Source organism: Lithobates pipiens, unplaced genomic scaffold, assembly GCF_037356315.1.
Source record: "Lithobates pipiens isolate NorthernLeopardFrog02 unplaced genomic scaffold, aLitPip1_a1.2 Scaffold_16, whole genome shotgun sequence".
NCBI classification, from domain to species: Eukaryota; Metazoa; Chordata; class Amphibia; order Anura; family Ranidae; genus Lithobates; species Lithobates pipiens.
This window is the reverse complement of record NW_027507748.1, coordinates 268,795,395-268,809,234: the sequence shown is the minus strand read 5'-3', so window position 1 is coordinate 268,809,234 and position 13,840 is coordinate 268,795,395.

Genomic DNA, 13,840 nt, shown 5'->3' with positions numbered 1-13,840 from the left:
TCAGAATTCTCTACACACAATCAGAATTTAAACTATCGGATTTTGTTGTCGGAAAATTTTAGATCCTGCTCTCAAACTTTGTGTGTCGGAAATTCCGACGGAAAAAGTCAGATGGAGCCCACACACGATTGGATCTTCCTACAACGCGATCCGATCGAACATTTTCCGTCGGAAAGTTTGACCGTGTGTACAGGGCATAAGACTTCACGACACCTTCCAGTGCGCCTCCTACAACCCAAACCCAATGGAAAGAGGGCTTGGACCCACCTGTCTATGGATTTCATTGTGGATTTACCCAACTCCCAGGGCAACACAGTTATCCTTATGATGGTTGATCAGTTCTCAAAGATGTGTCATTGTGTTCCACTTAAGAAGTTGCCCACTTCTAAGAAACTGGCTTTATTTTTTGGGCTACCCAAGGTGATTGTCTTATACAGGGGAACTCAGTTTGTGTCCCGTTCTAGTAAGATTTTTGTGCACAGTTGGGAATTCAGCTGGCTTTTTCCTCTGCGTATCACACGCAGTCTAATGGGGCCGCAGAACGAGCCAATCAGTCCTTGGAGCAATTCCTATGTTGCTATATTTTTGACCATCATAACAACTGGTCAGACCTATTACCGTGGGCAGAGTTTGCTCACAACAATGTCTTGAATTCTGCTTCCCAGTTGTCCCTGTTTATGGCGAATTATGGTTTCAAACCTTCCATGTTGCCTGACTCGTTTGAACCTCAGATTTTCCCTGGATCAACTTTACCTATAAATGTTAGTACCCAGTTATATTATGTACATTTAGGTAAGAATCCAGGCCTTTTTTAAAAGCAATCTACTGAGCTTGCCAGAACCACCTCTGGAGGGAGTCTATTCCACATTTTCACAGCTCTTACTGTGAAGAAACCATTCCTTATTTGGAGATGAATGTTTTTTTCCTCTAGACGTAAAGCATGCTCCCTTGTCCTCTGTGATGGCCTTAAAGTGAATAACTCAACACCAACTTCACTATATGGACCACTTATGTATTTGTAGATGTTGATCATATCCCCCCTTAATCGCCTCTTCTCAAGTTTGAATAGATTCAGTTCTCTAATCCTTCCTCATAGCTGAACTCCTCCATGCCTCTTATCAGTTTGGTTGCCCTTCTCTGCACTTTCTCTAGTTCCCCGATATCCTTTTTGAGAATTGGTGCCCAAAACTGAACCGCATATTCCAGATGAGGTCTTACTAATGATTTGTACATGGCCAAAATGATATCTCTCTCCCTGGAGCCAATACCTCTCTTAATACAAGAAAGGACTTTGCTCACTTTGAAAAAACGCAGCTTGTCATTGCATGCTATTATTGAGCTTATGATCCATCAAAACCCCCAGATCCTTCTCCACCATCGATTCCCCAGTTGTAATCCCCCTAGTATGTATGATGAATGCATATTCTTAGCCTCCGAGAATTACCTCCTTTACATTAATCAACATTAACCGCTTGCAGACCAGCCGCCGCAGTTTTAACGCAGCAGGTTGGCTCCGCTGCGCGAAATCACGTAATTGTACGTGGTCTCACGAGGCTTGGCTAGCGGGCAGGGCACGCACACGCATTCCTGCCATGAGCTCCGTGAGTTTGACCGCGGGTCGCCTCACGGAGAGGAAGGACGGGGAGATGCTGATGTAAACAAGCATCTCCCCGTTCTGCCTAGTGACACTGTCACAGATCATCGCTCCCTGTAATCGGGAGCAATGATCAGTGATGTGTCACACACAGCCCCTCCTCCCACAGTTAGAATCCCTCCCTAGAGCACACTTAACCCCTATAGCGCCACCCAGTGTTAACCCCTTCACCCCCAGTCACATTTACACATTAATCAATGTATTTTTAATCGCAATTATTGCTGTTTGAATGTGAATGGTCCCAAAATAGCGCCAAAAGTGTCCGATATGTCCGCCATAATGTCGCAGTCATGATAAAAATCACTGATTGCTGCCATTACTAGTAAAAAAAATTTTTTTTATAAAAATGCCATAAAACTATTCCCTATTTTTTTAGACACAATAACTTTTGCGCAAACCAATGAATAAACACTTATTGTGATTTTTTTAACCAAAAATACGTAGAAGAATACTTATCGGCCTAAACTAAGGAAAAATTTTTTTTTTATATATTGTTGGGGGATATTTATTATAGGAGAAAGTAAAAAATAATGCTTTTTTCAGAATTGTCACACTTTTTTTTTATAGTGCAAAAAATATAAACCGCAGAGGTGATCAAATACCGCCAAAAGAAAGCTCTATTTGTGGGGGAAAAAGGATGTCAATTTTGTTTGGGAGCCACGTTGCACGACTGCGCAATTGTCTGTTAAAGCGATGCAGTGTCGAATCGCAAAAAGTGCTCTGGCCTTTGGCCAGCCAAATCCTCTGGGTCTGAAGTGGTTAAACCTCATTTGGCACTTAGTTGCCCAATTAGTGCATTGAAGTCGGCTTGTAAAGTGGGGACATCCTGTAAGGACAATATTCCACTGTATAGCTTAATAACATCTGCAAAGACATAAATGGTACTTTTAATCCCAAACCCTTTATCATGTATAAAAATATTAAAAAGTAAAGATCCCAGCACTGAACCTTGCAGTACACCACTGATACCCTTAGACCATTCAGAATAAGAGTCGTTAACCATTATTTTCTGAATTCTGTCTTTTAGCCAGTTTTCTATCTATTTGCAAATTGATCTTTCCAAGCCTTTAGACTTTACCTTAGACATGAGTCATATGTGGGGGAACTGTGTCAAACGCTTTTGCAAAATCCAAGTATACCACATCCACAGCCAGCCCCCTGTCCAAGGTTTTACTTACCTCCTCATAAAAAGATATCAGGTTTGTTTGACAACTTCTGTCTTTCATGAATCCATGCTATCTGTTGCTTAAAATATTTTTTTTTCCAGCAAGAACTTATCTATGTGGTCTTTTATTAAACTCTCCAGTATATTCCCATCTATAGAAGTTAAATTAACAGGTTATAGTTACTTGGTAAAGACTTTGATCCCTTTTATGGGCACCACATTGGCCCTACGCCAATCCAGTGGTATCATTCCAGTCATTAACGATTCCCGAAATATTAAAAACAATGGCCTTGAAATGACAGAGCTCAATTCTTTTAGGATCCATGGGTGGATGCCATCTGGTCCAGGTGCTTTATCCACCTTTATTCTGTCTAAATATTTCTTGATCATATAACTTTTGAGCCATTGTGGATCATTTGGGGCTGTGTCACTACAACCCTCGTTTTGCCGACAATCCTTTTTCAACCTGTTGATCGTTTTGAATTTTTGCATCCTTGATTTCCTTTTTTACATATTCTGTTATATTCCTTGTAACATTTAAACAATGATAGCGTTCCTTCATTTTTATAGTTTTTAAAAGCTCTTTATTTATTATTTATAGCCATTTTATCTTTGGACGTGAGTCCCATAGGTTTTATTTTTAGCCTTTTAACCACTTTCAGACCGGACCATTTTGCTGGTAAATGACCAGAGGTCTTTTTACACTTTGGCACTGCGCTGCTTTAACTGGTAATTGCGCGGTCATGCAATGTTGTACCCAAACAAAATTTGCGTCCTTTTCTTCCCACAAATAGAGCTTTCTTTTGATGGTATTTGATTGCCTCTGCGATTTTTATTTTTTGCGATATAAACGTAAAAAGACCGCAAATTTTGAAAAAAAATGATATTTTCTACTTTTTGTTATTAGAAAAATCCAATAAACTCAATTTTAGTCATACATTTAGGCCAAAATGTATTCAGCCACATGTCTTTGGTAAAAAAAAAGTCAATAATTGTATATTTATTGGTTTGCGCAAAAGTTGTCACATCTACAAACTAAGGTACGTTTTCTGGAATTTACGCAGCTTTTAGTTTACGACTGCCTATCTCATTTCTTGAGGTGCTAAAATGACAGGGCAGTACAAAACCCCCCCAAATGACCCCATTTTGGAAAGTAGACCCCCTAAGGAAATTGATAAGAGGCATGTTGAGCCCATTGAATATTTTATTTTTTTGCCTCAAGCGATTGAATAATGACAAAAAAAAAATTTTTTTTTTTTTTTTACACAAAGTTGTCACTAAATGATATATTGCTCACACATGCTATGGGCGTATGTGAAATGACACCCCAAAATAAATTCTGCTGCTTCTCCTGAGTACGGGGATACCACATATGTGGGACTTTTTGGGAGCCTAGCCGCGTACAGGGCCCCGAAAACCAAGCACCGCCTTCAGGCTTTCTAAGGGCGTAAATTTTTGATTTCACGCCTCACTACCTATTACAGTTTTGAAGGCCATAAAATGCCAAGATGGCACAAAACCCCCACAAATGACCCCATTTTAGAAAGTAGACACCCCAAGCTATTTGCTGAGAGGCATGTTGAGTCCATGGAATATTTTATATTTTGCCACAAGTTGCGGGAAAATTACAAACTTTTTTTTTTTTTTTTTTTTTTTCACAAAGTTGTCACTAAATGATATATTGCTCATGCATGCCATGGGCATATGTGAAATGACACCCCAAAATAAATTCTGCTGCTTCTCCTGAGTACGGGGATACCACATATGTGGGACTTTTTGGGAGCCTAGCCGCGTACGGGGCCCCGAAAACCAAGCACCGCCTTCAGGCTTTCTAAGGGCGTAATTTTTTGAGTTCACTTCTCACTACCTATTACAGTTTTGAAGGCCATAAAATGCCAAGATGGCACAAAACCCCCACAAATGACCCCATTTTAGAAAGTAGACACCCCAAGCTATTTGCTGAGAGGCATGTTGAGTCCATGGAATATTTTATATTTTGCCACAAGTTGCGGGAAAATTACAAACTTTTTTTTTTTTTCACAAAGTTGTCACTAAATGATATATTGCTCACGCATGCCATGGGCATATGTGAAATGACACCCCAAAATAAATTCTGCTGCTTCTCCTGAGTACGGGGATACCACATATGTGGGACTTTTTGGGAGCCTAGCCGCGTACGGGGCCCCAAAAACCAAGCACCGCCTTCAGGCTTTCTAAGGGCGTTACAGTTTTGAAGGCCATAAAATGCCAAGATGGCACAAACCCCCCCCCCCCAAATGACCCCATTTTAGAAAGTAGACACCCCTAAATTTAGGGGTACACTAGTGAGACTAGGTAATAAATGGCGGGTGCCCTGAAACTATAAAAAAATAACTAACCAACCAGCGTCACCTGTAACAGTTATATGGTGATCACTGGTGAAAGGGTTAACTAGGGGGCAATCAGGGGGCTTTATGCGGTAGTATATGGGGGTCCCTGGCGCTATAAAAAGCTGCGGCGAACCTAAATACCTACCTGCCTAACTAGCGTCACCTGTGACACTAATACAGCGATCAGAAAAACGATCGCTTATTAGGCTGGGTTCACACTGGAGCGATGCGGGAACGCCACGAATGCGCGGCGGGTTCCCGCATCGCATGCCTCCCGGCGGCAGTTCACACTGCCCTATGCGAACTGCTGGGAGTGTCAGTGAAATGTTAATGACACCCCCAGATCAGTTCGCATATCGCAGTGCGATCTGCAAACTTGGATCGCATGGTGTGAACACCCATGCGATCCGATTCTGCTGCGGACCAAAAAAAGGGTCCCGTGCGAGTTTGCGGCGGGTGCGGCGGGTGCGACACGAATTCAGCCATACTATCTGTATAGCTGAACTCGAATCGCACAGAGATCGGATGTGATTTGCACTGCAGTGCGGTGCGAATCACATCCGTTCTCATAAACCGCTGCAATGTGAACCCAGCCTTAGTGACACTGGCGACGGGGGGTGATCACGGGGTTAAACCTTTATTGGGGGGGTTAGGGGGGTACCTTAGAACTAAAGGGGGCTAACCCTAACTGCCCTAACAGTTATTAGTCACAAATGACACCTGCCGGGTGATCAGGGGGTTAAACCTTTATTAGGTAATAAATGGCGGGTGCCCTGAAACTATAAAAAAATAACTAACCAACCAGCGTCACCTGTAACAGTTATATGGTGATCACTGGTGAAAGGGTTAACTAGGGGGCAATCAGGGGGCTTTATGCGGTAGTATATGGGGGTCCCTAGCGCTATAAAAAGCTGCGGCGAACCTAAATACCTACCTGCCTAACTAGCGTCACCTGTGACACTAATACGGCGATCAGAAAAATGATCGCTTATTAGGCTGGGTTCACACTGGAGCGATGCGGAAACGCCGCGAATCCGCGGCGGGTTCCCGCATCGCATGCCTCCCGGCGGCAGTTCACACTGCCCTATGCGAACTGCTGGGAGTGTCAGTGAAATGTTACTGACACCCCCAGATCAGTTCGCATATCGCAGTGCGATCTGCAAACTCGGATCGCATGGTGTGAACACCCATGCGATCCGATTCTGCTGCGGGCCAAAAAAAGGGTCCCGTGCGAATTTGCGGCGGGTGCGGCGGGTGTGGCGGGTGCGGCGGGTGCGGCGAATGGCTGAACTCGAATCGCACAGAGATCGGATGTGATTTGCACTGCAGTGCGGTGCGAATCACATTCGTTCTCATAAACCGCTGCAATGTGAACCCAGCCTTAGTGACACTGGCGACGGGGGGTGATCACGGGGTTAAACCTTTATTGGGGGGGTTAGGGGGGTACATTAGAACTAAAGGGGGCTAACCCTAACTGCCCTAACAGTTATTACAGTCACAAATGACACCAATGCAAAAAAAAAAATAAAAAAAAAAAAAATGACATTGGTGTCACTGTGACTGGGGGGCAGGGGTAATTGGGGGGGTGATCGGGGGGTAAAGGGGGGGTGTGAGTGTGCCTGGCATGTTCTACTGTGTGTGGGATGTGTTGGTGCAACTCACTGATCCGCTCTCCTCCGTGTCGGAACGAAAAATACCGACACGGAGGAGAGAATACATCACTTCCTCTCCTGTGTTTACATTACAGGAGAGGAAGTGATGTCACCGGGGATTTCCATTCGTCGGGAGCGATCGCGAGGGGGTGGCCATGAATGAATGGCCGTCCCCTCGTCCGGGATCGCTCCCGAACGAAAACCGACCGCCGCAGGCACCGGGCGGGGGCCCGATCGGGCCCCCGACCCGCGGGAGGCAAAGGACGTACATGTATGTGCTTATGCCTGCCCGTGCCATTCTGCCGACGTACATCGGCGTGCGGCGGTCGGCAAGTGGTTAAACTTATTGCCCATGGGAATATACTTTGCAATGAGTTTACATACAGTCACTTTGAAGAATTCCCATGTCTTTTCTGTATACATTGATGCCAATATTCCCTCCCAGTCCAAATCCAAGAGAGCAGCCCTTAACCTTGGAAAATTTGCTCTCTTAAAGTTAAGTGTTTTTATCTTAACCGTGTGTTTTTTGCTTACAGCTCACATTAAATTAAACCATGTTATGGTCATTGCTACCCAGATGTTGTTTTACATGAATATTGGTAATAAGCTCTGCATGGTTTGAGATTATCAGGTCCAGCAGAGCATCATTCCTGGTTGGGGCCTCAATAAACTTGACCATAAAATTGTCTTGTAATAGGTTTATACATTTTTGCCCTTTAACTGTTCCAGCAGTGCCATTACTCGAGTCAATTTCCAGTTAGTATACCTCATTATTATCACTGTCCCAGCCCTAGAAGCCCTTTCCATCTGTGCAAGGAGCTGAGTCTCCACCTCCTCACTAACAATGGGAGGTCTATAACAAACTGCAATGACAACCTACTTCATGCTAATGCTTGAGACTCATCACACTCTCCATCAACTAGGTCCTCTTTCACACTCGCTTTCAGATCACTTCTCACATAGAGACAGGCACCACCACCCCTCCGTTTTACCCTGTCTTTCCAAAAGAGAGCATAGCCAGGAATATTAATAGCCCAGTCATGAGAAGAATGAAGCTAAGATTCAGCAATACCAATTAGATCATAGTTCTCCTCATGCACCAGAGCTTCCAACTAACCTATTTTGCTTGGCAGCTTTCTGGCATTGATGAACACACACTTTAATTCATTGTCAAATTTTGCAAAATGCATGTTGCATATTTTTTATTTTAGTACAAATAGTACCATTTCCAATGTTTGTTTGTAACACAGGAACCTTCAGATAATCTGCCATAGCCCTCCCCCCATCGCTCCCCATTCCACCCACCAGTAGGGGATGACCCCTGTCTGACCTGTCTGCCCTATTATAATTCACCCTCCCTCCACAATCCTAGTTGAAATACTCCTCCAGCCTTCCCATAAATCTCACCCCTAGCACAGTAGACCTCCTTCCATTTAGGTGCAAACTATCTTTAGCATATATGCTGCACCCCAATAAAAAGTCAGCTCAGTGCTCTAAAAACCCAAATCCCTCCTCCTTACACCAGGTCTTTAGCCATGCATTCAGCTCTCTAATCACCCCTGCCTTTCCTGTGTTGCGCATGACACAGGGAATAATTCAGAGAATATCATCTTGAAGGTCTTTCCCTTCAACTTGCAGCCTAGTTCTTTAAATTGGTTCTTAAGGAGCTTCCACCTTCCATATATGCCGTTATTGGTTCCCACGTGGACCAAGAGAGCTGGGTCATGCCCAGCCCCTCCCAGTAATTTATCAACCCGGTCCACCACATGCGGAACCCTGGCACCAGGGAGACAGCAAACCATTTGGTTGAGGCGATCCTGGTTAAAAATTATTCTATCAGTCCTGATTATAGAATCACCTATTACTACTAACTGTCTAGGCCTACCTGCACTCCCCTCACCACCCCCACTAGATGGGCTGCTCTCCCAGCTGTTAGGGGGAGCAGTGACATCTAGGGCTGCCACCTCTGAGCTTAATACCGCCACATCTTCACCTAACATGGCAAATCTGTTAGAATGCTCAAAAGCAGGGCTGGCCTTCCTTTTCTGTGAGCCCCTACCACTCCCTCTAACTGTAGTAACCCACCTTCCTACCTGATAATCCTGACTTAGGCCGCGTACACACGGGCGGATTGTCTGCCCAACTTAGTCCGCTGAACCGTGTTTCAGCGGACAATCCACTCGTGTGTGGGCTTCAGCGGACTTTTTCAGCGGACAGTCTGACGGACTAAGTCTTTCGGAATTTCCGTAATTTCGTCCGTCCAAACTTGGTTTTGTCCGTCCAAAATTGGTTTCAGCGGACAGTCCGCTCGTGTGTAGGCAAGTTGGACGGACTAAGTATGGCGCATGCTCAGAAAGGATTTACACGGCCGAAGGTTGCATTGCAGTGTATTGGACGTCGTATTTCTAGTCCCGTCGTACGTGCTGTATACGTCATCGCGCAAGCTTTCAGCGGACTGTCTGTTCATCGTGTGTGGTCAAGTCCGTTCATTCAAAAGTTGAACGGACTGTCTGTCGGATTGTCTGACGAACTTAGTTGGGCAGACAATCCGCCCGTGTGTACGCGGCCTTAGCCCTCCACCCTCCCCTAGCCACTTGCTCAGTGAGCAAAGGACCCCTTTCAAGGTTGTCAGTTCTTCCCAGTGTTGCAATTTGCTCCTCTACATCTCTAATGCGAGCTTCCAGAAAGGCAACCTGCTCACATCTGTCACAGCGGTATCCATCCTGGAGCTTTTGCTCCATTGTTGTATACATGTGGCACACTGTGCACTGCACAAAACATTCAATCTTGCTAACTCCCATTTTCCCAGTTTCAATAATAATATTACTAACAGCAAATTTCAAATGTTACTTACAGGTTTGATGACTGCTGTTATAATTTCCTGTTTTCAACTCATCACTTAGTCCATTTCCACTTGGTCAGACTTCCAGCAAGCAAAAAAGGTTGGCAAGCTCAAGGATGAGCAAGCTCAGAAATTAGTTCTACAGAAAGTTATATAGGACCTCAAGTACCTGTGACCAATTAACCACTCCCCTTGATTAGTAGTCTGAAGAAAGGAAAGAAAAAAAAGGCTGTTTAAAAAGTGACAGAAAAGGGTGTTAAAAAGCTGCAAGGAATGCCCCAAAAAGAACCTAAACATGCAAACAGGGCAGTCAAAAGCAAAGCTGGTTTTCACTCTCTACTCAAAGTTCCCACTCTTCAGCTTTCAACCAGCAAATTTGGCAAGTTCAGATGTGCTCTACAGAACGTTATATAGGACCTCAAGCACCTGTGATTAACCACTCCCCTTAATTAGTAGTCCGAAGGAAAGAAAAAAGGCTGTGTAAAAAGCATATGTGAGTTTTTATTAAAACTGTCATAAAATTGCAAGTAGGAGTAAAATCTAGAAATCCCACCCTTTCTAAATGGACTATTTGCTAATTCCTGCCAAACATCACTGTCAGTATACAATTCTGCTAGTTAAAGTTGACCAACAAAATGTAAAATGTAACAAAGAACATGGCCTATCACCAGTAACCTCTAAAGAAAGGTCCTTTATAAATGGCATCCCTTTTTGGATCCATGGCTGAACACGAATGTAAGGTATCAAGTATTCCACTACATAGAGAGGGGTGGCTTAGATTTCTGACAAGTATTTTGGCGGCTTTGGTTAAAAGAGGTCCAAGCTTGCACAGAGGCCTGAATTGCTGGAACGGCAGGGAGCTTTACTGGTAGTTCTGTCAACGTGGCCAATAGTAATGAAGATAGGTCTCTATTGTTTACCATAGCTTTCTCAAGGGCAACCCAGAGATGTGGGTTATCAAACCAAGCATGTAATTGATCTTTTAGAACCGCAGTATATACAGTATAATGTCTCAGCACTGAGTAATTTATACCTCCCTTGCTTTTATGTTTTATTAGTGTAGAAAATGGTATCATAGCATACTTTTCTTGCCATAAGAGCTTTATCAAAGAATTAACCCTTTATAAGAAACTATTGGATAATGGAATAGGGATGGTTCTAAAAAAATAGAGTATCTTTGGGAGCACAAACATTTTAAAGGCTGCAGAGCATCCTATCCATGTTAGTTCATATTTCTCAGTATTTGATAAATCTTGTTTGATTGTGTGAATAAGTTTAACAATGGTCAGAGGAAAAAAAATTCTGACCATGTTGCATGTTCCTGATGATGGTAGTGTTTGAACATCTCGATCGTAAATAGTCTGAAAAATGTATAGCGCAAGTTCATGTGAAAGTGTAACCCTGGAAGTACAAGCAACTAAAAGAAAGATCATTCTACTTGCAAAACTTTCATTAATTTAATTTGTACAGGTAAACTGAAAATTTAGCAGTTTTGGTGTTTCTTTTCTTTCTTTGTTCTTCCTTTTTCAGTGCTATAATTGCCAGCATTGTAATTGTTACTTTACTTCTTCTTTTGAGCATCCATAATTAGAAAAAAAGAAACAAACGGAACGACGGCTCAAACAACAGATTTAGTTTATGTGCACGGAACAATGTATACCTCAGGTGTTCTACTCGCAAAATAAATACAGTTTGATAGTGGGAGGGTTTCCAAAGGTCAAATATCTTTAAATTATTTCCGCTGGTCATGTGATCGATCAAAAAAAAAGACCATTTATGTTGTTAACGATCAATAATATGTATGCAATTGTGGAAAACAATTTATACATTGATTGGCATTAACATACAGCCGTTCAACAGATCTTTATCAGAAACAAAAGTTTTTTTTTTAACAAATTTCTATCCATGCTTTAGTTGTCAGAAGATCAAAGAGTTTTTCTCTATGCTCACTCTGCTCGCTGCTCTTATCAGCATGCTTTTTGGCAGCACATTATATCCAGCAGATCTGCTTGGTTCCCATTCCTGCCCCCCCCCCCCCCTTCTCTACCAGAGTGCTAATGTAAAGAAGAATGTGAGAAACTGATGATACCAAGTCAAATTTATTATTTACACAAGTTACATTTAAAAAATTGGGAGTCTTTTACATCTGTATAGAGTCCATTTTTAGAGAATGAATTAATAACTTAAATTTCCAAGCACACACACCACTTACTGTCCTGATTTAAAGTGTAAATTAAATATAAGGCAATATATGCATATTGTGGTATTTAGTCCTACTTGAACCTACATATAGAAGACTTTATTTGGGATGAGCAAATATGCCGGGGTTTGAGTTTGGGGGGTAGGGGGGTTGTCAATACTTGATAAAATCTGCAAAAACCCAAACTTAGTAGTGAACTCAATTGAAGTCTATGGGTGGCATGTTTTTATACTAACTTCTCCCCATCTTCATGACTAATAGTAAAGCTCTTGCCAAAAAATATATTGGGGGCTAAGATCTGTCATTGAGGAAATTCATCAAATCAAAAAAAAGGTTTGAAAATACCATATAGTGTGGAGAGGTTTGTTTTAAAGGATAAGTTCACTTTTCAAACTAAATGAATAAATAAATGCATATACATTTGCAGGTTTTTTCTTAGGGGCCTCTAAAGCATTGCACCCACGATCAGCAAATCAGACATACAATGCCAGCTGTCTGCCCATACCTCCCATATAGGCAGACCTTTACTGAAGAGCAGGAAGAATCAATGAACTATTCATTTACGGGAAACTGTGAATAAATGACGCAGCCACGCACAGCTGTTTTTTTTTTCAAAAAGTGACAGTGGTTACAAGGAAAAGATCCCTCACCCACTGCCACAGAGTGGTGGGTGCTGACAGCGGGAGAAATTCGGTGTATAGAAGCATGTCACATGTTACTCCCTTAATATTGTGCAATTATGTAACTTTTACATTTTGCTTGGCTTAAATACAACAGAAGCTCTGATTAATTTCAACATGAAAAGGCTTTTTTAAGTAGTTTTGCCTGTGACACCTTATCAAGCTGTAAAAGCCCTGAATTGAATGGTGGAAGTGGCAGCCACTACAAAAGCTATAGGACAGTTTACTCTTAAAAACAGTAAGCTAAAGCATTTAACGTTGAACAAATAGGCAAGTGGAAAAACAGTTTAATAGTATTGTTTATGAGCTTCTTTTTTTGAGTCCCACATTGTGTTGTCCTAAAATTTTGATAACATGTCAAAACAGAGGACACAAAAACATCACAGAACAAAAAATCCAACATTCCTTGAATCCCTATCATCCCCATCTCACAATTATTTAAAAAAACATTTAAACTATAGATAGGTATGTTTTTTGTAGAAATTGGCTGGTGTCAGGACAATATGCAAGGGGTCAGGGGTTTCTAGACAGCAGTGGCGGCTGGTGCTCAAAAACCCCATCAAATGCAGCCACTGTGCCCATCATATGCAGCCACTTGTGCCTGTCATATGCAGCCACTTGGGCCCATCATATGCAGTCACTCATGCCCTATCAAATGCAGCCACTCATGACCATCATATGCAGCCACTTGTGCCCATCAAATGCCACCATTTGTGCCTATCAAATGCCACCACTTGTTTCCATCAAATGCCGCCACTGTGACCCCTGCCTGCCCGCTGTCTGCCCGGCAATTACCCCATCTTAGTGGCAGGTCAGGTAGCGAGTGATGATGGCAAGCTGTGGGACAGCTCCTGTGTCCTCCATGTTTCCCCTCCTCTCTTCTTCAGTCTGCGAGGTGTCCAATTGGGGAGCCTGTGCCTTCAGCCAATCAGGTGATGGGTATTAGACTCACGCTACCTGATTGGCGGAGAGGCAGTTCAGTGTTAGAAAAGCAATTGTATATGCTATGTTATTATTTTTTATTTGCTTTTTTTCTCCCTGAACGTGGAGATACCCTTTACCCTCAGGCAACTATAAGTGTGTGCAGGGGGTGTGCCAGATGTGTCTAGGCACACCCTAATTACACAGTGTGCATTAGCATTATCACTCTGTGTGCCAGTGGATGGAAAAGATCTCTCTGCCATTAGAGAAGCACTTCTCTTTCACTGCGCTTGCGGGGAGATCAATGTATATCTATCTACTGTATGTACAGTATATATATATATATATATATATATA